At 45.8% G+C, this 26,364-nt stretch overlaps 1 protein-coding gene across 3 annotated transcripts in view; it reads right to left on the bottom strand.

Annotated features, from left to right (window-relative positions):
• Positions 1-26,364, bottom strand: part of Ent3 (equilibrative nucleoside transporter 3) — a 369,995-nt gene that overhangs the window by 278,275 nt on the left and 65,356 nt on the right. The window lies entirely within an intron of this gene.

Consider the following 26,364-nt stretch of genomic DNA (forward strand, 5'->3'; position numbering starts at 1 on the left):
ACCGCGCTGCATTGCTGCCAAAGCTGATAACCGCTTTCCTCCGCGCCATGACAGCCGCCCGATCACGGCCTCTAGATCTCCATGCGCTGCGCAGTTCTGGTTTGGCAGCTCTGCTTACCTCATCTCGCAAAAGGGGGATGAAAAATATATTCTGCATGTATTGTCCTTTCTCTTCATGCTGGACATGTGTCGAGAGACTGAACACGTACACAAACACAGAAACGAGCAACTAACCCTGCATTAGCCATTCATCTTTATCTATCCAGCACACCCAACTTGTTTCAGAACTCCTAGTCCGTTTTGTAATGTGAACCCGACGTACAATCCCCAGCGATGTCTCCATTGTGGAAATATCACCCGAAGCATTCTGTTCGATTGCCTCGTGTGTGTCGTTCTCTCTTTAATTCTTTTAGTAAATAGAGCCATGAAAACGTTAAAGAAAGCTAGAGTTCAGAAGCTTTCCTATTTTGTGTGCGTATGTCACTGTTGAAACAGATGTGTCGTGCCCTACGAGTCACGAATGAACGTGGACGACTTCTATTTCTTTTTCTCCTACCATAACGTCCTTCGACAGCGACCGACCGTATCCGTGGCGGTGCGCGTAGTGCAGAGTTCTCATTGAATCTTGTTGAAAAACGGCAGGAATTGAAATGCCGTTGGTTTGCGACTGAACTTTGGCGATCCACTTGTCGAGACATGAAATCCGGCGTAAGTAACGTCATTTAGAGTGGTCGCTACCAACATCTATATAATATAAAATGCGAAGAAATGTCTTTATTTAGTTTCCAGCTTAAATTTATAAAATGTTGAACATTCCAATGCTATTAGCACTAATACCGTCAGTTACATCAGCCTCACCTGGCAAGTTACAAGAAAGAAAGAAAGAAAGAAAGAAAGAAAGAAAGAAAGAAAGAAAGAAAGAAAGAAAGAAAGAAAGAAAGAAAGAAAGAAAGAAAGAAACTGTAAAAAGAAAAATAAAGTGATTGTTAGGTGGTCACCACCGATAGCACAGCAGTTCGAATTCGTCTGTGGGACCATTGTACTTAAATCACTCCTCACCTCAACAAGCGAGAAACTTCTCGTTTCGCATTACAAATTCATTATAAGCAGACAAAAATTGGTGCCCACCGCATTCCGACAATACATATGTAATGAAACGCAACTACTGAACGTGCACCTATGCGCGAAAAGCACTTTGTTCCGTTACGAGCCCGCGGACAAAAAATAAACATCCTTGTCAACAGAGGCATCACAGAACGCGGGTCACTGAATCGGTAGCAACCAAAACGTGTGCTGAGCGCAAATAGCGTTCCTCCTTCCGAGTCGACTAGACTGACGACGCCGGAGTCGTTGGTATGAGCACCAGCGCCACATTAATCTCTCCATAAAGCCCTTCATGCATACTGCAGGTATTTCGAAAACAGCGAAATACGTTTAACGAGCATTCTAATCAGTCTACCGTCTTCTTTTCATTGACCAGTTTACTTTCTTATGCAGAGCAGGTCATTCCGTAAATTTTTCTCGCTCGGCATTCAGTGCGAGAAAAGGACTTCAACTCGACTGGTCCGCGTATCCATGTACAAAGTGCGTAGTAATGGAAAGACGTAGTTCTGAAATGGCACAACAATTTAAGCGTTTTACCGCAGCATTGCATTTTATTACTAGAGAGAGAGCAAATGATAAAGGAAAGGTAGGGAGGTTAACCAGGACTGAGCCCGGTTGGCTACCTTACACTGGGGAGAGAGAAAAGGGGACGGAAAGATTATAAGAAGAAGAGAAAGTCCACTGGCGATATCGTTCGGTCACTCAGTCCAGATCACAGACGCTGACTCAGTCCAGAGAGAGAGAGAGACAAAAGGGAAGGAAAGACAGGGAGGTTAGCCAGTGTAAATACCGGCTGGCTACCCTGTGCTGGGGAAAGGGGCAAAGGGAATAAAAGGAGAAGGAAGAGAGAAGGAAAAAAAGAAAAAAAGAGAAAAAAAATGCACATAGTAACGCGATGTTGCGCGCAACAATAGTCAAAGGCGTTCGCACAATTCACATGTCCTTAAGAACTTGAGCAAAGCCTTTAAGGCCTTGAGTGCCGAAACCCGTCTGGACCAGTGTCCTAGAACTTTCTCCTCTGTGAAGGGGCGATTGTCCAGTTTTTCGAGCACGGTCACAAGCACTTTTCTTTGCACATTGTAACGTGGACAGTCACAGAGGAGGTGCGCGATCGTCTCTTCGCAGCCGCAGGTGTCGCAAGCAGGGCTGTCGGCCATTCCAATGCGGAAGGAATAGGAGTTTGTAAATGCCACGCCGAGCCATAGGCGGCACAGAAGTGTTGCTTCCGCTCGGGGCAACCCTGGTGGAAGACGGAGTTGCAAACTTGGATCCAATTTGTGAAGACGTGTGTTCGTGAATTCGCTGGTGTTCCACAGAGTCAGCGTAAGCTCGCATGCGAGGGAGCGAAGACTTGTGGCTGCATCTGTTCTTGACAGTGGTATGGGCACAATCCGGGCACCATGATGGGCCGACCGGGCAGCGTCATCCGCACTGTCATTTCCCGCAATTCCGCAGTGACCCGGTATCCACTGGTAGATGATGTTGTGTCCCTTGTCGATTGCGTAATGGTGGAGTAGTCGGATGTCTGCGACTAATTGTACATTTGGTGCGTGGTTGAAAGGGGACAGCAGACACTGGAGAGCTGCCTTTGAATCACAAAAGATGGACCAGGAATGTGGTGAATTAGGACCTATAAACTCCAGAGCAGCACGAATAGCTGCGAGTTCTGCAGCCGTCGATGATGTAACGTGATACGTCTTGAATTTGATAGTGACAGATTGAGCGGGAAGTACCACTGCTCCAGCTGATCTGTTACAGGAGACAGAACCGTCCGTGTAAACGTGAGTGCGGTCGTTGTGTTTTTCATGTAAGAATGAAAGGACGGTTTGTTTGAGGGCGATAGATGACATTTCCGTTTTCTTTTTGATGCCGGGAATAACAAGAAGGGCCTGTAGTGGATGCAGGCACCACAGCGGTAGAGATGGCTGTGCTGCAGGTGTGAAGTTTGACGGTAAACCTCCGTGGATGGCGGCAATAATTCTGCTAAACGCTGAACGAGGTCGAGCGGCAGGAAGGGAGGCGAGATGATGCGATGGAAGTCGCGCAAAGTGCCTGATGTGCACCCGTAAGGAGTCGACGTGAATATACGTATTGATAGGGTGGTCATGCGCGATGGCTATTGTTGCTGCTGTTGATGCACACCTCGGAAGGCCAAGACAAATTCTCAGAGCTTGAGCTTGTACAGATTGGAGGGCTCGGAGGTTGGTCTTACTGGTCCCACCTAGTACAGGTAAGCTGTAGCGTAGGAGACCCAAGAACAGTGCGTTATAGAGTTGGAGCATTGCACTCACAGACGCACCCCATGACTTTCCTGCAAGAAATCTGAGCACGTCTGTTATCATCACTAGTTTCCTCTTAAGGTAAGAGACGTGAGGACTCCAGGAGAGGTCTCGATCTATTATTACTCCTAGAAAACGGTGCGTCTTCTCGTAGGCAATTGGCTGTCCATTAATTCTAACAACGTATTGTCTCATTGCTTTGCGTGTGAAAGCGACCACAGAGCACTTCTGGGAGGAGACCTCCAAACCTCGTCCTCGAAGATAGCTGGATGTTAATGTGGCCGCTTTTTGCAGTCTGGCACGTACCTGTGGACGCGTCACTCCTGATGACCAAATGCATATATCGTCTGCATAGAGCGACACATGGATGGATTGTGGAACGGTGTGAACCAGGTCGATGAGCACGAGGTTAAATAGAGTGGGACTCAAGACTCCGCCTTGTGGTACTCCGCGGCAGGTGTTGTGCTGTGATGATGCACCATCCTCTGTTTGCACAAAGAATGACCTGTCTGTCAAGTAGCTGAATATCCATCGAAACACAAGTCCCCCTAGGCCGACGTCGCCCAAGGCGTCCAGGATGGCTCGATGTGTTACGTTGTCATAAGCGCCTTTACCGTCCAGGAACATCGCCGCTGACAGTCTCCTTAGGCTTTTTCCGTGTTGAACAGTCGAGACAAGATCTATGACGTTGTCTACCGAAGAGCGTCCGCGTCGGAAGCCTGCCATAGCGTCACGGTATATCTTGTAGTGTTCTAGATACCACTCTAGACGTGTCAGCACCATCCTCTCCATCACTTCTCCTAGACAACTGGCCAGAGCAATGGGACGGTAAGACGCCACATCTAGGGGTGATTTACCTGGTTTGAGCAGAGGCACAAGGCGGCTGGACTTCCATGCAGCTGGAACCACTCCTTCCCGCCATGAATTGTTGTACACCTCTAGAAGAGCATGCCGGGCTGCTGGACCGAGGTTGCCAAGAGCTGCGTAAGTCACCCCGTCAGGCCCAGGCGATGAGGAACGTCTACACGCTGCCAACGCCGCTTGTAACTCTTCGATGGAAAACAGATTGTCCATACGAGAATCCCGCGAGATTGGAACGTCAAGGGGGTCATGTACGGGGAACGAGGATAGTAGACCAGCAATCCTTAGACAGAAATCCTCCGCCACGTCGATCTCTCGGCGACCTTGACTGAGAGCCAGGCATTTGAAGGGGTGGCGTTGTTGTGGTGATGCTCGAAGACCGCGCACCGTTCTCCATATATGTGATAGGGGTTTATGCGGATCAAGGGAATCACAAAATCGCTTCCATCTTACAGACTGCAAGGAGTTGATCCGACGTTGAATCTTCTGTATGCGTCGCGCCTCCCTCAGGTCGTAGATGGACTTGGTGCGCCTGTACCTCCGTTCCGCGCGACGGCGAATTGCTCGAAGCCGCTCCAATTCTGCTTCGAATTCACAAAATTTAGGAATAGGCCTACAAACTCTTGTGGCTTCTCGAGCAGCGTCGTTAATGAGCTCCTCGATGTTGCCAGGTGGACATTGTTGGATATTTTGGCAACTCTTCTCCATGAGTAACTTGTATTTAGGCCAGTCGATGTGTTGAAGAACTGTGGTAGAGTGTGACTTGCGTATGCCATCGATTTTAACGTACTCAGTCCAGTAGCTTTCAAATATCGCAGTAGCGCTTTTGTGGCCTTTTGTAGCTGCGATATGCGAGGCCATGGTCCCAAGATCTTGTTCAAGATGGACCGTGTTCTATCTAGCTGATTTAGAGCTGTGCAGAGGTCATGTTTTTCGTTTTCAAACGATGGGCAGTAGCACAGTAGATGTTCTAGTTTCCTCGACACCGCAGGCATTGCAGTCGGCGCTATCAGCCATTCCAATCAAAAACGTAATGCATTGATGAATGCGACGCCCAAGCATAAGCGGCAAAGCATTGTTTCCTCATTTCGAGGAAGCCCTGGTAACAGCCGCAGTTGCATAGAGGGGTCGAGGGAATGCAATCGATCTTGGGTGAATTCAGGTGTGAGCCACTTCTCTAATGTCATGCGGTGTGTTAGCTTGCTTAGGTGTTGGGCTACGTCAGTCCGCGATAAAGGTACATTTTATTACTAAATTGGAAAAATTCGTGCAAGCTGGATAGGATACGCAAGTTGCCTTTAAAACCTCATGGCAGAAATTCTGTGAACGACAATTGTATCCATGTTACCACCGCTGAGGGAGACAGTTTCGTTGTTATCGCAATCTTCTCCGGCCAAACTTACGCCCCATTAAGGTCTTGCAGTTATCCCTAGCACATCGGTGCTGTCGACAGTGGTTAAAGGTTTGCCTCCAAGAGAGACTACGTTTGGTACCCGCGACACGACACTGATCTTTGTGTGTGCGAAGTCACATACGAAGCTGCTTGACCCGTCTTCTGCCCTCTCGCAGTCATTTTATTTTGTGAACTATGAAAACGAACATCATTAGAAATGCACAGCTCTCTGCGACATTTCGTCACGTTCAAATTCATGGCCGTCCTCTTTCTGTCCACTCCCAATCCTTTTCGAAAATTCGGCCCTATTTGCCAATCAATATTGTTTCCTAAAGTGTGGCACAACCTGCGTAAGCATTTCAGTTACTTTGGGGCTTCAGTGCATAAAATAGCATTTCGTTAAAAAAGTCACAGGAACAACAGTGCATTCTTTATTGCGAATTTGATGGCGCATATCTCCAAATTGGTGTCATTGTGGAAAATAATTGTAAATGAATACGCTTTGCAAGCTTACCGGCTACAATTCGTAAAGTGCAATATGTGCCGTAAGAAGCTAATCAGTGAACTTTTGTTAATTACTAGAGTATGTGTTTCGCTTTCTCGTGCAAGTAATACCCGCCTGTCTGAACGATCCAGCTCAAGGACTACGATTATGTTATCTGCAACAGGCAACTTTTTGAAAATTTCGCGAGACTTAAAAATAATCGCCGCGTATATTACAAAGAAAATTTAGCTTATCGATTCTCGCTTTTCACTGTTCTCTTTCAAGCAAATTAAAGGAACAAAATAAAGATAACACGCCAATGAAATGTGAACGCGTGCGCATGAGCACAGCAGCAGCGGCAGCCTTCGGCGGATTGGGAGCGCTGAAGGAACAGCTACTCTGAAGGAGTTCCACCGGCGCAGGAAGTGAGCGAATGGGTATCGTTGTAGGCTACTGATTATGAGAATGACGGTGACGACGAATAACTTTAAAACAAGACGCACAACACAAGAGCAATCCAACCAGATTCCCGAAAGGATAAAGAGTGTAAGTGGGTGACTGAGCACGCGTAAGCGTAGCCTTACCTTAAACTCCTCCAGTTCATTTGAATACAAGCCTCAGCACGCCCTAAACAACGAGTCGATCGTAAGTGTCCTTCGCCCCCGGTGTCTCGAAGCTTGCGCAGAGACGGCCCGACATAGTTATGACTCTCAGAAGTGCACTTCTCAGAGCAGCGGATCGCCTGCTAGGCGCGACCCTAACGCTGACTAACTGCGACATAACTACATTAAAACGCGTTGCCACAGAACCCGCACGGCCGTTTTTCAGGCGAGCACAGCGGGTCATTGGCGATTCCGCGACGCTCTGGGTGTCTCCTTCGCGACCTCGTACATTACGCTCTTCTCCGCTTTCTTTTCTTGCGTGGGCGTCAAAGTGCAGCCTGGAGCCGAGGCTGCAGAGGGGGGGCGGGAACGGAATCGGGAGCCAGACGACGTCTCGCAGCCGGGACACCGCGCGAGTGCCTTCCCGTGTCGCTCTCGGCGCTCACCCACAGAGGCTCTCACGGTGTCCTCGGAGAACCATCCGAGCTTAACAGTCGCCCACCGGTGAGAGCACAATATATAAACGAAAGAATAGAATAGGGACCCTTAGACGAGAAATCGGGGAGCGTGTACGACGGTATTTCTGCTCCCGCTGTTTTGCTGCTGGCGTACAGGTGTTTGTTCTTTCATTTCTTTTCAATCTTGGCACGCATTTGAAGCAGAGTGTATGATGGTGATGACGATGATTTATTGCGTCCATTTTAAAATAGGGTGATGACAAATTGTCATCTAGCCTGCTTGAGTTAATCACGTCGCCATACATGCTTTTCACTGTACAATTTTTGTGTTCGTCTCCATATTCTTTTCTCCCTCTAAACTTCTCCATCTGCCTTGTGTCGCTACCTATGACGGTAATGGATCCAGCCATGTCAAATTCTTTCCTGCTTTTTCTTTCACCAACATTCTAAACGTCTCTCGCTTACCTCGACTGCTGACCGGTTGACGCATTCCGTCCGCTTTAAATCCAAGGCGCTTCTGGAAGGCGTACGTAATCTCCCGGTTTCACTGGGTGAATCCCTTCGCATTGCATCGCGATGTGCGAGTGGTCTCTGGATGTTTGCTGCAGCATACGCATGCCTCATCGTGTTGCGAATATTTGCTCCATTTTATATTATTTCATTTATTGATAATGTCAGTCCCAGAGGGACTATAACGGTAGTGGGAGAGGACAAATTTTAACATAATACAAAGTGCAAAAATGAACAGATATTGAACTGAAAATAAATGTACGTATGGACATTGGAAAGTACGATATCTTGGTACAAAACAAAACAACAGAAAATCACGAAGGCTAAAAAACGTCAATTCACACTGGCAATACAGTCGTACTCCTCGATCTCAGTAGCGAACACGATATTGTCAATAGTATGAAGGTATTCGTTCAATGTGGAAGATAGCAGCGGAGTCTGGGAGAGTGTTCCAATCTTTTCAAATGCGGGGAAAATAACTGAACCTAAAGCAGTCTTTCTTAAAACCGGTAATGGAAAAAATTTACTCTAGCGATGTCTGGATGTATCGTTCGTTTTGATTTCAAGATACGGCGATTTGTTTATCCTAATGTAGTTGTTGATAATAAGGTAAGGAAATTTCAATCTGTCATATCTGGTTCTTGCTTCAAGGGCTGGTAGTTGAGCTTGTTCGCACAGCTGGGTTGGGGAATAGATTAGGCGCACTTTCTAAGTTAGGCACTTTCATAGGAATTCCGACTTCTTACAGTACCGTTTATCGTACAATTGTCTTCAAAACTCGTCCTTTCAATCTAGCTAGTACACTTTTTTCGCAAAATAAGATAGAACCTAAAATATATGTTTGTTTTCATGCTTTTCCTTCTTCATCGGATTTCAAGAACAAGATACACGATAGCGCTCAGCCATTTTAACCCATCCTGGCAAACTGGCTGGCTCATATCACGGCAGAAAAAAGAAAGATACTTGCAAAAATATTACTCAACTTCATTTACCTGAACTTCTGTGCTGTAGAGCAGCATGCGTAGGCAAATTGAGGACAACAAAATGTGCTTATTTTCATTAAACCACCTTCTCTCTACCTCATCATCTAAAGACAATTTTTTCTGGAACATTTCGTATTAGCATTTGTGACATCCTTCTTTTCCCCCTGAAAAGCAAGAGTAAGCCCGCGAAAACTATTGACCATTTTAGCGGCGATCCCGTGGGCGCTGCCATGCTTGATCACATGGTGACGCGTCCATTGCTTGCCTCCACTGCCTCCGTTGCCTCTGTGTTTACAATGGGTGCGTATGACGTCGGTGAGGCTTAGCAAGCCTCTGCTTTGGGAGATATTGACACGTATACTTACCTTTATCGGGCGACCACGTTTCACCGCCTAACAAATGTTATCGCACAGCGCGGGACGCGCCTGCATGTAAAAGAAGTTTCTGGAATGTTATCGATGGTTCCGTCCACTGTCTTTCACCGCAACTTGTGTAATCTGATTGCATGTATGCGCGACGCGAATAGTGTAGAACATTGTGGAAGACACGCGGGTCCCAGTGGTTAATCTGGAACATTCCATGACTGATCTATAAAAGCGGACGCGCTTGACCCGCTGATCAGATTTTCGACGATCGCCGACCGTGTTCGCCGCTATCGTTGTGCTGTAAGTGTAGCCTGTTTTTTGTGGGCACAGGTTCGCCCAATAAAAGTTAGTTTTTGTCTTTCACAGTATTGCTACTGTATTCTTCAACATAACCACCACGTGACAATATCGTAGACGGTGATTGGGTGGACGACACGAAGCTTTGGCCACAGCTTCAGCGAACATGAAAAAGCGCTTTCGGAGCTGATTAAGACATGTCCAAACGGTGCGAGCCACGCATACGGTGCTTGTTCTAAAAGCGTGGCTAAATATGCATTCCGAACTATCCGAACTTTCCGCTCATGAATCAGGATTAGTGTGTCCTGCTCTTCGTTCTTTAGTTCACACATATTTTGAAGCAGCGGCTTGTCCCGTTTCTGACTCAGTAAATTTCCTCGGTGCGGTCCCTATCTGACTATTTCCGGCTTATCGCTCGCGGATGTGCTCAGTCGCGTTCTTGCTTCGCGGAAGGCTTGAAACGTAGCCGTTTTGTACATCGTAATACCGTGCATAAAAGGTTCATTATCGATAGTAACTCGCTTACCCTTGAGGACCGTCACAAAGCATTCAGAATCGACCATTCGCGCGCTATCGGTGCAGTCCGTCATTTATTGTGCGTATATAATGCACATATATCCAAGTGTGCGCCCATTCACTGATTGACACGTTGGCGATAGACCGGGCGTAAGTTTCGTGCTAGTTGGGGTAGATGTGCGTTGATACTGTGCGCGAAACTTACCATATATAACAGGACGCGGCGCTGCTTCGTATGCCATTGTTTAACGATTCGTACTCACTGTTTCCGACGTTCCGGGGCAGAAGCACTTTCTTTGAAGGTTAGCAATACAACGCTGGCGAATCAGCAAATTTCTGGATCCTTGAGGAAAGCCGTACACCTCGAAGTGCCAGTAACACGTACGGACAGTTGCAGCAGCGGTCTGCGAACTTGGCCACACAGGCTCATTCCATTCCTTAGTATGCCAGTCACTATCTTTAGAACCAACTACTGCAGACGTCCTCAATCCAGATGATTCAATCCGGCATGATTGGAGCACAGTGCATTAGCGAAAACTCGGTTGCATTTCCGACGACTGATCACACAGCAGCAAGGTGCCGGAAGCGGCAGTGGTTCCGTATTCGTGCGCTGTCGCTGATGCTACGTGCGGAGCGCCACCGAAAGCGCCATCTCGTTTTTCTAGAACAAACTGCTCCACGAAAAGGGTCAATAAATGAACAGTAATCAGACGTGCTTTCGTGTAGTCAAAGCACATAAAATATTGTCACGTGGTAGTGACGGTTGAGGATACAGAAACAAAACTGTGAATGGCGAAACTAACTTTATTGGGCGAACCTGTGCCCAGAAAGAACAGGCTGCACTCAATGCTCAACGAAAACGGCGAACACAGTCGGCGATCGTCGAAAATCTGATCAGCGGGTCAAGCGCGTTAGCTTTTTTACATCAGTCGTCGAATGTTCCAGAATAATCACTGGGACCCGCGTGTCTTCCACAATGTGCTGCTCTATTCGCGTCGCGCATACATGCAATCGGACTACACAAGGTTCGCTGACAGACATCGGATGGAACCATCGATAACATTCCAGAAACTTCCGATACATGCAGGCGCGTCCTCCGCTGTACGATAACATTTGTTAGTCGGTGAAAGGTGGTCGCCCGATAAGGATAAACAAGTACACATGTCAATATTCGCTTTCAGCGGTCACTGCAATGTTTATCTTTCTCTCTTCGACAATTTCGCTCGCTTTAAGGCGAAGCGGCGCATAACAACTTCATTAAAAAATAAGAAAGTCATTGTGCTCTATCTAAACGTGTAAAAATAGAGGATACAACAAAAAAAGTTTTGCCCGCCCTTGCAAATGATAAAGCTGGGTTTTACAGCAACGAGCACTAACCAACTATTCGTAAGTACTATGGCACAGGCACACTCTCCTTATACCGTCGAATGCGTTTGATAAGTTTTCGAGTTTCGTGGGCACATTAAACATCTGCTATTCACAATCTGCCAGCAGGTTCCTCATAGATTCATAACCTTTCTCTTATTCGCAATTCACTGTGGATCACAAACAAGAAAAAGTATGTGGCAAGACCATGAACAGCTTTCGTAGAAAGTTTTCCTTTCGTGGCCACGGTTACTGTATTCTCTCTCTCTCTCTCTCTCTCTCTCTCTCTCTCTCACTCCATATATATATATATATATATATATATATATATATATATATATATATATATATATATATATATATATATATATATCAGCCTCTCTGTTGCGAGCCCGACAAGCTGAATTGCGGAATCTGCAATCAGCTAGCTAGAGTTATTGTATAGGCTCTCGCCGCTATTCTGCAAACGTAATCACATGCACAAAAAAGCACCCTCCTTGCAGGAAAGCCAACTTCACGGCTGTGCCGCTAACGCTGAAGCTGGCCGCACCGCCAGTTCGCAGTCGAGAGGTATCGGTCGAGAGGTTCCAATTCTGGCCAGCATCGGGGACAGTCTACGTAGACAACCAAAGCTACAGCCAAGGAGACAGCTTCGAGGCCATCTAATGGAACGCCTTCCGAACTGTCTGTAATACGTATGGAAGACGCTTCTGCGACGTGGTGCCACCTGGTGGCGACAAAAAAAAGTTGAGAAAAGCACGCATTATTTCTATATTTTAGGCCTATGTGCCTGCGAACCTATGAAAAACACGATGTGGCTTAGATTAAGGGCGTAGGAAAGCATTTCTGCGTTTTCTGGTGTGAAGACGACCTTCCTGTCGGCTTTCCAAGCGTCCTTCCCAGCCGCCATCTTGTTTGGACAGGAAAGTAGCCTGCATTGTTATTGATTTCAATGCTGTCTTCCTGAAGCTGTCTGCTTTGACGTCTTCGTGAGAATTGGAGCGAGCCTTAAGATTGCCGCTGTGCACTTTGCCGTCTACTTTGCCGTCTTTAGCAAGTATTGCAACACACCTAGAGTTTCTCACCATATTGGCTAGAGCGAAATATTTCGTCCCCGTCTATGCAAGATTCCTAGCGGTCGCTGTGCCTTCATGGGAATGACGGTATATGGGTGTGCGAGGCTTGTGTTGGCTGGTGCTGTGAAAGGCTTCTTTTAAAACGTGGATATGGCTGCACAAAATGCGTTCTTAAGATTAAACCTTCATAGAATGTTGTCATTCACCCACATTAAATCTTTCAATGAAGTTCACTCACCCGCATTGCATACTCAAGCGAATAAAAGCAAGAACAGACGACACATTGTCGCAAAGCAAGCGCAAACCTTGTCGTCTGCCCTGAAATTTTGCGGCCCACCTACACTTTTTACGTTTCATACATTTGTACATCCGATCACAAACCCTCATAATTGAATAACAGAAGTTTTTGTGGAATAATAGAGTTAAAAGTCTTTTATTAGCTTTTTTACTAAGAAATGAAACATTGTGACAAAGGGAATGGTGCTAGCCATGGAGGAAGGAAGAAGATAGGAAGGAGCATCCCGCAACGCGATTGAAGCCAAACCTCGAGGCCGAGCACGTGATCACACGTCAAAGTGCGCGGTTGGTTTTAGTGTTCCCGCTCTGCAGGCGGGAACACTAACAAGCGCGCACCGAATAAAAACTACTGGCAAAGCTACTGGGAACCAAATGTCCATTCCTGCTACGTGATCTCGACGCAAGAGGTCACGTGCTGGGCCACCACTGTCTCTTCACGTAGCTTTCGCTTGCCAATGCTGGCTGCGTGACGTAATGCTCCCTGCTGTATTTTTCCTTCCTCCATGTTGCTAGCAACGCGCGTCTCCAAGTTTTTCTTGCTCTCCGAGAACGGTGATAATGCGAAGCCACCATATGCCGGCATTCCCGTGCTTACAACAGGCCTCCAGCGCCATATTTACCTCTAGGTAATAAAGCGAGAAACTCTATGGTATCGTGTGTCACGTGTGCCCGCGAGACTCTGAGACCATATTACATTCAGGGAAATATGGCGCTGCTGCGCTCTTGTATGCATGGGGATGCCGGTATATAGTGACTTCGCGTTACCATCGTTCTCGGACAGCCAGGATAACTTGAAGACGCGCGTGGCTAGCAAAGTTCCGTCTGTTACAATGCTTCATTTCCAACTAAAACTGCACGTAAAGAGACGTTTTAGCTTTATCATTACACAAAAACATGTTTTATTTAATTATGAGGACTTGTGAGGGGGTTTACAATTATGTGAAACGCTATAAGTATGAGCGACCGGCCGCTTAAGTTGGAGAACAGACAAGGTTCGAGCTCGCTTTGGAACAGTTGGTCGTCCGTTCTTGCTTTGCTTCGCTTGATTATGCATTGTAGGTGAGCAAGCTTCATTGAAAGATGTAATATGTGTGAATGAAGACCTTTCGTGCAGATATTATTTTTCGTACGCATTATCATTGTAGTCATATCCACGTTTTAGCCGAAGCCTCGCACTCCCATATGTCTTCATTCCCATGACTGCACTGTGTCGTCATTCCCATGACGGAACAGTTCGTTAGAAAACTCCCACGGGCGGTGGGCGCCCAATTTCCTTCAAACTCTATGGCTGAGAGTGGCCGCATCGCCGTTTCGCAGTCTGGTCAGCTGGCAGTGAAGCGGCACCGTGCGTGCTTCCTTTCCACCTGCAGTGTGCTTTGGTGCTCCTTCGCTGTTGAGACCTTCTTCAAGACCGGTCGGTGCTTTACCAGCACCACAGAGTCGCGGATATGACTGGGTTTCATTGATTACCAGTGTTAGACGGCCACTTTACAACGCGATCGTGACCGATCCGGATCGAAATTTTCGACCACGATAGACTCCTTCCTGTAGCTTGCGCAAAGGCGCAAGTCCCGATCAAGAGTGCGCTTTGTGTGCGCCCATGTAACTTCATGTGGCGAACTTGTGGCGCAACAACAAGTGCCAAAAGCGCGGCGAGCATCGTCGGCGGCTCTCGAAATGTGACCTACGGGTAGATTTCGTTGGCCTCGTACATTCCAGTACGTTTCGGAAATGTGCACCACCACAGGCGTCGAGCCCACAATCCGATTTGAATTGATTCGATGTAGAACCGTCAACAACATTCTGGACAGTGTCGATACATGCACGCACGCCTCGCGCCGAGTGAAATCTTGGCAAGAGTCGGCCACCCGGTGGTGGCCGCCAGAGACAGATGCGCGTGTCAATATGCAAAGGCACTCCGAACAGGTCTAGCAGGGCAGCGTGGTACATTTTTAGTCAAAGTGCGCAGTACGAAAGTTGGCAGCCTTTCCCGCATATATTGCGCCCGGTCTGCCTCGATCTAACCAAAATTAAATGATTGAATGAGTTCTGGGGTTTCACAATTAAATGACAAAGGCATACTTGCTGATCAGCGCGGAGTCCGCGGAAAATATCCGCCGCCTCAACCACAACGTTTTATTTTTTTATTTTTTTATTTAGGAGAGAGAGAGAGAGAGAGATCGTTATTTGAAAGCAAATACAGGCATTTGGGTGCACATTCAGAAGAAGGTCCCATACCACGTGGCTGAAAGGGGACCTAACCTTGAAATTAAGAGGAGATAAATACAACAATAGGCAATAAAGTAGCCTTCTGTAATAAGTTGTGACAATGAAAACACAGCAAATATACAGGAGTAATATACATCATAAGAATATAAACATAGTGGATAATGCGAAAGCACACAGAAATTAAAAAGGAAAAAACGACAACACTATATGCACATTATTTACACAACGTTTAAGAGGGAAGAATAAATAAAACAAGTTCTTTTTTAAACGCTCATAATTTAGAGAACAATTCATCAGTACTTAATGGTGACGTATTTCAAAACTGAACAGCTGAAAAAGTAGCAGTATGTTTGCCTTAGTTAGTGCGTACATATGGTAGTAAAAATTGTTGTTCGAGGCAAACCTAGTCGGGTTAGAGTTGAACAAACATGATTTTCTCAACACATTAGCTCTTATTTTACCATTTAGAGACTTGAAAACAAGAATCCCCAATTTATGTTTGAACAAATTGCACACTGATAATACACTATAGAGCCGAAGTAACGAACATGCGCTGGCGAACGGTGGGCTTATATGAATGGATGGATACGAATGGCTTGGCTTTGAAGGCGTCGGGGTGGAAGTATGTGAGATGGATATGTATTTTCCCGTGAAGCAATACGGCACGTAATATGACTGTGGATGAAGGCGTAGTAAATCTTAAATAAAGTAGTTAAATTAAAGAATGGTCGTGCTTTAAATATTTTTATACCGTGAGCTACCCTCTGTTTCATACGTGAAATGTGGTGGGAATACTTGAGATAGGCATCAAGAACAACTGCCAGAAATGTGCACTGAGGAGTATTAAGGAGGCGGTGGCCGTTGATACGAAATGACAAGGGTAGAAAAAAGAGGCTTCTAACTCGAGTGGACAGCAACGAACTGCGCTTTATTAGCGTTACTTATCAAACAATTAGCTTTGCACCAGTTGTAAATATTCCTGAGGTCAGTTGACATCTTGCTAGTTAACGTATCGATGGACCTGTCACTTGCAACTATAGTTGTATCATCTGCATACAAGAAAGGTCGACTGTATTGTATGTTAAGTTTGCGGTCAGGCCATTAATATAAATTCGGAATAAAAGGGGGTCGAGTATGAAACCTTCAGGGACTTCTTTGTCAGTGGATTTAGAGGTGGAAAGAGTGTTGAAAACACAAAAGGCTTGCTGTCTGTTAGATAAATAACGTCTAAAATTAGTTCATGCGCACTACCTACCAATCCGATTGAGTTAACTTTTGCTAAGAGTATATTATGAACTACACAATCAAAGGCCTTGCAGAGGTGAATGAACAGGGCCCCGGCAAAACATCCTTAGTATATGACATGCTTAACATAGTCAGTAAAAGAGAGCAGCTAGAAATCTGTCGAAAAACCTGTGCGAAAACCAAATTATTCAGTGAAAGAGACACCAAACTTAAATATTAAGTCGCGTGTCGATTCATTCATCTATGATTTTGCTATACGATTCACAGAATGACAATAGGTCGATAGTTAGATATGGGAGCTCTATCCCTCTTTTCACATACTGAGATAACACTGACCCTTTTAAGCTGTGAATGAAAGATGCTAATTTTAAACATAAAGTTAATTATACTATGAACGAGAGGAATCGAGATGAGGAGGGAGATGCACTTAAGTTGAACAGGCTGAGTGTTGTCAAGAACAGCACTTTTTAAGCGAGTAGTAATTTCAGCTGTTTCATCTGAGCCTGTTGAAAAAAGTAAAATAACTGAAGACTTTCTAGATGCGAGCTCGTAGTTATGAGACAAGAAAGGTGTTCTAGAAATCAAAAATTCACTTAAGGCACTTGCAATATCCTCTGGAATCTTATATACGTTGTCAGACTATTGTAATTCAGTGATAGCAGGAGCAATCGTTCATCTTTTTAAACGTTAATTAATTATTTTCCAGAGACCCTTGCTGCTATTTCCAGCATTAAGCAACCTATTAGCATAATAATTAATTTTTGCTTCCTTTGGGAGTTTATTAAGAACATTGCGGTATTTTAGCGAGATTGAAGGGGGGGGGGGCGAGAGGAAGCTTTTTTTTGACGTTTTTGTAGAAAGTTTTTTTTTTTCACAAGCTCTTCATTAAGCTAGCTGTAAGCCAAGGGTTATGTGGAGCTGAAAAGTGTTTGCGACATTTAACAATGGCAGTAGAATCATCTAACCACTTTTTAAAGACAGACGAATAAGTTAAAAGCAGCTTCTGGGTCACTGAGAAGTTTTACAAAAGATCAGTCTATGCCATCAGCACGCTTGGCAAAATTTCTTTTATCGAATGTAGCTTTCTGAAACTAGCTTTACACGCAGTGGTTGCTCAGTGGCTATGGTGTTAGGCTGCTGAGCACGAGGTCGCGGGATCGAATCCCGGCCACGGCGGCCGCATTTCGATGGGGGCGAAATGCGAAAACACCCGTGTACTTAGATTTAGGTGCACGTTAATGAACCCCAAGTGGTCAAAATTTCCGGAGTCCTCCACTACGGCGTGCCTCATAATCAGAAAGTGGTTTTGGCACGTAAAACCCCATATTTTTTTTTAAACGACCTTAATTTATTTGGCATGGCACATGACAATCGGTAAAAGACAGGGTAGTGATCAGCGATGTTCGCTGCTAGTTGGAATAAAGTTGGGCAAAATGTGATTGACTAAAGAATATGAGGCACGAGGTTTACATCTAGTCGGAACTGATATTAAGGATTCGTAGCCAAATCCTAGAAAGCACTCTATGTAATCGGAGTAAGCCTAGCTATTGATATCGAGAATGTTGATGTTTATAGGTCGCCAAGGATGACGGCATTCTTATTTTCAAATGACAATATGTTAAAGATGGTATTCAGAGAGGAACAGAAGTCGGGAACTGAGAACGACTGTGAGCTACATATGCAGCCTATGATTGCCTTATTGCCACTAGCTGGCTAAGATGGATTTAGCGATTCCAATTCATACGGACTCAGTAATTTCAACAGAAAGGTTGGGGTCATAGCTTCGTTGATATGGAATCGTCGATATGGCTGCACCGCCATAACTGCCAGACGAACGGTGACGATACTCGAGAGTGTATAACGGAAAACATGATATGTCCTCATAGTCAGGTGATAACCACGTTTCAGCGACGCAAATGAAAGAAAAGTTCGAGTTACATGTGATTTCAGAAAAGCGTGTATGCTGTCGTAATTTTTTCTAAGGCTACGTGCGTTGCAGTGAACGACAGGGAAATAGGTATCACAGCAAAGCTGTCGAACTTGGTCTGTGGTAAAGTACGTTGTGACCGTGAAAAACAAAATGAACGCTAGGCGAGTAACCTATAAGTAAGGTTCAACCGGTCTGCTGGAAAACACACAGGTCTTCGTCTGAAGAAATGAGAAAGACTCGTTTCTGGCTCGACTTCCTGGCTTTGATTTGACAATTGTCAGTCCAGAGATACTTACACTGCTTTTCTTTCTTGAGCGACAGAACCTTTGCAAAGAGCGGTTTGTTCCAGGGAATAAGATAATCATTGACAAGCACAGTGTTAGAATGAGAGCCAGAGAAGCCAAGGTCATGAGAACTAAGCCAAGCCTTCCACGCATTGCTTACAAACTCTTGCTTTTCTGCATGTAAACAAAATCTAGCGATAATATTTTTGTTTGGACCAGCTCTTGTAGGCACTCGACGAACAATGTTGATGTCGGCATCTGAGATCGGGCAGTCAGCTTCTATGGCAATCGTTTTGATAATGGCGGTGCAATCCTCGCCTTGAGAGCATGGAATGAACGGCAATTTTCGACCACGTAAGGTAATGAAATATTTAAGTTCCCGACACCCCTCCCCCCGCCCCTGTCACGCGTCTGATAGTAGAATTGTTCCGGAAATTCGAGAATAATATTAAATAAGCGAAAAAGCGAAAAAGCGAAACCTGACCAAGCAACGGAACGAATCTATTCGTGTGACGTCACGAGTATGGCAAGGAGTGCCGGTCTCGGCCGCTCGGCGAACGACGCCAGCGAAGAGCAGACGCTCGGCGGATCTGTGACCGCGCCGGCCCCTCGGGTGACGTAAGCTGCACCAGCTCGTCGGGTCTGTCAAATATTGACAGTTGTGATTCTGACGAATTCAGTAGCCCCGAATCGCGGTTCGCACTTGACCCGCCACCACGAGAGTCAGCGCCCATGCGCTACATATCGTGCTGCAACGTGAAGACCAAGGGTAGCCCTAACCACTGATTTTATACGAGCTGCGTGCAATTTTACCCGTTTTACCCCTTCTCAGGGAAGCGTTTCGCAAGCTCACAGCGAGATATGGAGCACGACTTTCCGCATTTCTGTCCCGTAAGGACGTCGCTGACAGCACAAAGCACCGACCGGAACCGTTGTTTACACCGGCAGGTACACCGACCACTCGCCATTAGCTTGAGATATAATGCTAGCCGCTGATCGGTGACATAGAATAATGTCATAATATATCAAAACAGGCCAATTGTGTGCATGTAAGCACTACTGAATCACTTTGAATCGCGCTGATATGAGCGACCACATACTTTCGAAAACAGCGAGCGGGAGACCGTAGTACGGGAGCGTTGTTATGCTGCCTACTTATCATTCTTCGTATTCTCGTCATACACATAATGTGCTCCGTAATGTAAACACAAATGAGGAATTTGCGCGTACGATTGTTCATTTAGAGAAAGCGTAGTTTTCTCGCGGAAACGCCGATGCCCGTATCGACACCGTTGGCAGCTGAACGAGGCGGTTGCTTACCTTTCTGTATCGAAGGGGCCTACGCTTGCTGCCCATTTGGGATACGAGGCAAGCAGTGCCCCTCGGAAGCTAAATAATGAGTCTGCATGACAACACGTAAACATACACCATGTCCGTAGTTGCATTTAATGTAGGGAAGTGCCGGCGAGCGCGGCTGGCAGCTTTCCGTCGAAAATGGCAACGTACCGATGTTGATACTGCTCCGTGTCATCGCTTTAATCAAAAAGTGAACTGCAGCAAACTTTTTCTTCATCCTAGTGGCTTAATTAGCTTCAGGTCAGTCGCTCAGGTCCGCCAGCACTAGACTCACGAACTCCGCGACTGTGACATACAGGCTTAAGCTCGGCCGAACGCCATCGGCTCAAACTGTTTGCGCGGATGGCGAGGGCTGCACAGCCAACAACGCAACATCGCTTGCACGTCTACAGGGAACGCAACTCCTCGCGACCGCAACGTCTCACGCCGTGCACTCACTCACGATCGTAGGTTCCTCGACGCTCCCGTCTGCGTGATCCCGGCATGCTCTGCATGGAACACTCCTGACGTCGTACGCAATGTGGCCTGTAACTGAGGAGGAGGTAAGGTGGTATGTTCGAGGCAATTAATCAAATTCATTTGTAAAAAATCTGTGCAACTCTCAACCATGCTTACTTGAGGACATGACGGAATTGTTCAGGGGAAAGTACCCAGTGAATTTCCTCGACATCTGTTGATATAAAAAAATCGCCAGAGTTGCCCTTTAATTTTTACATTGGTGGCCGTGGAATATTGTAGCATTTCTGCAACCTTATTTATCATGTTTTCATTTCACAGTTTCAGATCCTTGTTGGCAGTAACAAGGCTAGAATTTTCTGCTTCCACTGTCTGGATCATAGAATTCAGCAAGGTGACGCTAGAAATAAGGCTCTCAAGCTCTGGTTTCAAAGCAATGACATCCGGTTCTGAAGCACGAAGCTTCAGTTGGAATTTTTCAAGTCGCTTTTCAGATACCTCATCTAACTTGCTCTCAGATAGAGTCTCAACGTTTTCTAGTCTTTTGGCCAATTCTGCACAAGTAGGCATCGCAAACAAGCAATGAAAGCACTGGCAGCAGCAGTTGCAAAACAGCAAAAAGTGGAGAAGAAGAAGCCGATTGGCGCCAAATACAGACCGGGTATTACCCAGCTAAAATTGCTAAACGCCATGTATTCCACTCGCTATAGGGCGAACTGCCCTTGGTGCGGTGGTATACCCACCCTAATACATGTAACCTGGGAGTGCACTAAGTGCCCTCATAGGCCAAATAACAGTAACACAATGGAGCAATGGGAGGCACAGCTCGCCCGCTCCGACCTGGCAGGACAAAGTCCTTCATTAGCCAGGTCAGGCCGGCGGCAGAGGCTAGTGGGGCCCTGCACTAGGGGACTCTGCCCATCCCTCCTAAAAATCTTATCCAATCTAGTGAAGTTTACATACAGAGTGTCCCAGCTAATTTCAGCCAGAGTTTAAAAACATGCCGATGCACTCTAAGACGACGCGACCAAATGCATGTTTCTGACTAAGGCATGTAGTAAGTCACGCTATCTTTTGTATTCTGCTTAACTGCATAATTAGTCAAGCTTAATTAGCCAACTTCTGAAGCAACGAAGTCAGTCAAAAAATTCCAATTAGAAAGCTGTAGAGCGGTTTACAAAGCGACTGATTAAAGTTTATAACTTTCTATATATTATGTATTAGGTTCTCTATTTTTTTTCGCTTACTGAAGATGCCCGCGAAATACAAAAGAAAAATACCACGTGACATGCCCGCTTGCGCACCGTGATAGAAGTGCCCCCAAACGTTTTGCGCACGAACGAAAATAGCATTTAGACAATGGGCGCTGAAAAAAGGTGTTTATTGATAACGATAAAATAGAGCTGTCTTTTCTTCACTCGTCACCCATGTATAAAATGTATGAGAAATTTTATTTTCGTTGAATGAACATAACTGAGGAGTGCCTCGTTTTAATTAAAAACACGGTTTTTTCTTTCCCGAAGCTTGTTCTCTCCAAACTCATTCACGCTTCAATCACTGCTCCCATGACTGCTCCCATACCCACCCTTGCTGATGTCGGTCTGGCCATTTGTTCTGAACCGCTTTTTGCCCAAAGCTTCGCGACCTATTTGGATCAACCTTGGTACGGATGCTTAAGCGCGCAAGATGGCGGACCTGAGCGCAACTCTGCTGTCTTTGGTAGCACGTGCAGTCATTTTCAGCTACCGTGCGCGCGTCGCCATCAAGCGGTAAGCGATGAAGTCAGTTTGGAACTCGCGCGCCCCTTCGACATAGTACTGTATGCGCAAGCGCATGCCTTGCAGACGACGCTCTCAATTCTACTTCCGCTGACTTCCTCATCTAAGCATGAAAAACCTATGCTGCTCGCAAAAATGACGGCTTCTCCCGTGCTTCCCCGCAACGTAATGAAGTATCGATCCCTACTGCGATGTTCACAGCATTGTCATGCTTTATATTTCAAACGCAAAGTCAGCTGGTTCCTCACTCTATGGCAAAGCCTCCTTCAAGGAACGGCCGTAGCAACAGAGCCAAGCCAACAGAACACTGGGCGGCAGAGTGTCGCCATCTGGTGACAGAGCTTACTTACAGACTCGATTTTCGCGCGCATCTCGATGGAGCCGGTTGCAGAGATGGTCGAGCCGCCCACGGGATAAAAATAGTATCTTGCACCACGTTTTCTCCTCATTCATTTTTGTTAAAAAGCCTCGCTAAACGTTAGCTGGGACCCCATACAGTATGAAAACGACCCTCGTTCCAGGCAGTGGACCCCTATTTCTCTACTTTCTCTAATTTCTGTCATCATTGTTTATCTAATTGTTCTCCTACTGTTTATCTCATTTATCTTATCGTCTATGTTATTGTTTGTCTAATTATTTTCCTTATTTCTTAGCCCACTTCAAGATAGCACAATTACGTACATTATTAAACGAACCATTTTATTTCACATCTCATTCACACCTCCTCCAAGTTTTTATTTCCGCAGACCCGCTACCGCTACTGTGCGAGTTATGTGTGCTACCTGTACTACCTGTACTAGCTGGCTCCGCGCCAGCTGTGCCGATGACGTCGTACGCAGCGCCGCTGGCCTATTCTATCGGCCATTCATCATCCGCCGTGACAGCTACGCCGCTGACCTTATTCTTGGCGCTGAGTCAACTTTTATCGCCGAGCTTCGTACATCCGCATGGCGAATCTTCAAAGAGGGGGCATATACACTCACGCGTAACTATAGGGCTATGAGGCTCCACCATAGAGAAACATGCCTGCTACGTAAAGAGCGGCCACTGGAGCCGTTCCACGGTCGAAAAAGTAAAGGTCCGACCACCCGCCAGGTAGCGTAGTGACGGCGTAGTGATGTGCGCTCCCACTTGACCTCAAAGGCAGACAGCTTATCACACCTCCACCGGGTTGCGTCCACGCGTCCCGTTTCCGTAGAGACGTCGATGCTGCGCCAGTCATGTGCCGCTGGTTACGCCCACCCCACCGCGCTTTTTCACGCGTCGCGTCGCCTTTGCGGTACGTTGTTTCTTTTCGAATGAAGAAATAATTTTGCTGCTTCTTGCGTTAACAACATTCTTAGCAAGACGTTTGTTACGCTGGGTGAGCGTTTTTTACAAATGTAGTACGGAACATGAGTTTACCGTGCCGCCACTCGTTCGTTCTTCCTTTCCGGAAGAGCATCTGCATCACTTACAACGCGTAATCTTCCAAAAGTCACTCGCAACACATCGGTTTAAGGCACAGAATTTGTGTGGCTCAGCCGTATCATCAGAAAAACGCTTTCTTTGGCGCAGCTCGAGCAGTGTAATGCGCATTTAGGATTGTTTTGCGAAGGCTGTTTACCTCGCTGTGTATGCACGGTGCATGCGCCTGGGCCGACTCGCAAGTGCCAGTTTTACTTGGCACGTTGCTTGGCTAAAACATTCTTGTTCTGGTCTGTGTGTTTGGTCTCTCTGTGTGTGTCTTTATCAAGCGTGTGATCCGGTATTTTTTCTGGGAAATTTCCAATGTAAACAATAAAGAATTTCCTTTTTTTTTGTTTGGAACCATTGCTTCCTATTGTGTGCAGATGAGAAAATCGGCTCAAGAACGGCAAATAAATAGCGATAGAAACAACTCTGATCACATTATTCTACCGATCTGAATGAGTTAATTCAGCCTTGCTTAGCTTGCTGGAGAAACTTGGCGGCTTTTCCAGTAAAAAGGTCGCGATCCTCGAGTTTATTTTTATTTATTTTATTCAATACTGTCGGCCGCCTTTTGGTAACCATAACAGGAGCGGGCACATGACGTTTACATGTTAGTGGTTCATCAATAAAACAACAATAACAAGTACAACAAAGAACCACGTAGGCACACAGTAATGTTTCTGTGGAGTAAATCAGGAACAACTAAAATAAGGTACAAACGCGTTACATTCAAATCCGAAAATCAAAACCATACCTGTGAAAACCCGAGCACACAAAACTTATTGGCTAGAACTGACTGCTGAAAAAAATGCATCGGGTGATAAGGTGGCCACATCGTAAGGTAACTTGTTCCAGTCAGCTATCGTTCTTGGAAAGAAGGACAGCTTGTATGCATTGGTTCTGCACCGAGGCATCATAATTGTTGTATCTCGTTTGTGCCGAGCCTGTCGTGTTCCGTTGTACTGCAGATAAGTATGGAATTTTATTTTAGTATGATTCTTAATTATTATAAATGATATATTTAAACGATGCATTTTTTTGACGAGACTCGAAGAAGGGAAGACCGGAGCGGCTGAGAAGATCGAATATCGATAGCTGTCTTCCTTTGGCGTGGTGTACACCATACACCACACTTTTACAATACTTTTTACATCCGCTTTAATTATTGTGCGGATCAGAGACCACGTCAGCATATTCCAGTAAGGGACGCACGGGTGAAATATAAGCTACAGGTTTTGTTTTAGTGGTTGCGTGTTTTAACCAGTGTCGTATTAGCCGTGGTCTTTCGTATGCCACTGAAACTATGTTTTTAACGTGTGAGCGTCAACTGAAGTTCAGGCTGGTCGTTACTCCAAGATACTTAAATTGCTCTACTGGTTCGAGAGAAGCGCTATTAAGTTTGTAAGAATACTTCAATGGATCTTTCTTTCGGGTTAAGGTCATTCGTTTGCATTTTGTGACGTCTAATGGCATCGTCCAGTTTTGGCACCAATTACTAACAGCACACAAGTAATTATTTAGAATGAGCTGGTCACCTTCGGTAAGAATTGTGTGATAAATTACGCAGTCATCTGCAAGAAAACGGGCCCGCATAGGAGAGTCAAGCTTTAGGTCATTTAAATATATAAGAAAAAGAAGCGGCCCAAGGACTGAGCCCTGTGGCACTCCTGAAAATACTGGAGCGATGGGTGAGCTTGAACTGGATATCTGGACGTACTGTTGCCGGTGAGATAAGTATGAATCAAACCATTGCAAAGTTTGGTGATTCTGTAAGGTGGGGGGGGGGGGGGGGGGGTGTCTAAGTTTTAGTAAAAAGGTAATATGCAGTGCACCGTCCAAGGTTTTTTCAAAGTCCAGAAAAATGGCATCGATTTGTCCTGCTTTGTCAAGGCTTATGCAGAAATCATTGGTAGCGTGTATTAAGCGCCACATTATATAACCAGCGACTAAATCCATGTTGAGCTTCAGAAAAAAGTTATCTTCCAAGCATGAGGCGATGTGTTTAATAACGAAGTGTTCCATCACTTTACTTGCAGGACACACAAAACTAATTGGCATGTAATTAGCGACATGGAACTTATTCCCAGATTTGCGCAGAGTAATAACTTTAACCAGTTTCCGATCACTGGGGACGTCACCTTCATGTAGACTAGTACCTAAAATAATAAAGAGGAATTTCGCACACCATACCGTGTTTCTGAAAAAAAACGTATTCGGAATATCATATGGTCCAGACGATTTCTTTGTATTCAGCTGAAGAAGGGCGGAAAAAATGCCTTCTTCGGTTACACCAAAATCAGGTACCGGAAAGCTGATTGATCTGACATCAGTAGACCGAACATCACGCAGGAACACAGAAGAAAAATAGACACTAAACGTTGCCGCTATTTGTTGACTGTCACTAACGTCCACGTCATTTGTTTTCAGTTTATGTATAGGATCCTTCATTCATTTCTCTTAGATGGGTCTAGAATTTTCGCGGGTAATTAATGAGGAAGTTGTGCAGTTTTACATTAATGAACTGGAATTTTTATTGTTTGCGTCAGTATATATGTACGACGCGCTTAAAAATGAAATATTAAAGTTATTGCGCTCCGCTATAAACGACGTAGTTGAAAATTTAAACAATGAAAGGTAAACCAGAATCGAAAGCATCGCTATCGAAACCGAAGCGAAAACAGAGCAAGACTATGCGTCCTAAAAATTGGAGGACGCTTAAGCTTCGCCTTCAAGAGTGGAACGCGATGGCGTTATCGCACCCCGTTCGCACCGCCCACTAATTCGCTCGGCATGCTCATGAGTAACACAAAGACATAGTTTTCATTTACAACACTTCTAAGTCCACAGCACAACTTTGGGCCCCCGCACGGCCCCAATGCGCTCAAACGAGACGAACGGGAGAAGCGGGCGAGTGGCGCGCCACCTGTCGGGGCAGCGCCGTACATTGCGATGAGGGCGGGGGGGGGGGGGGGGCGGTCTCCTGTGTTTGCCACAAGATGGCTCTGCGTGTGCGCCAAGCGCAGAAGAAATGTAGCGGAAACGTA

Source organism: Dermacentor albipictus, chromosome 8 (genome assembly GCF_038994185.2).
Source record: "Dermacentor albipictus isolate Rhodes 1998 colony chromosome 8, USDA_Dalb.pri_finalv2, whole genome shotgun sequence".
NCBI lineage: Eukaryota > Metazoa > Arthropoda > Arachnida > Ixodida > Ixodidae > Dermacentor > Dermacentor albipictus.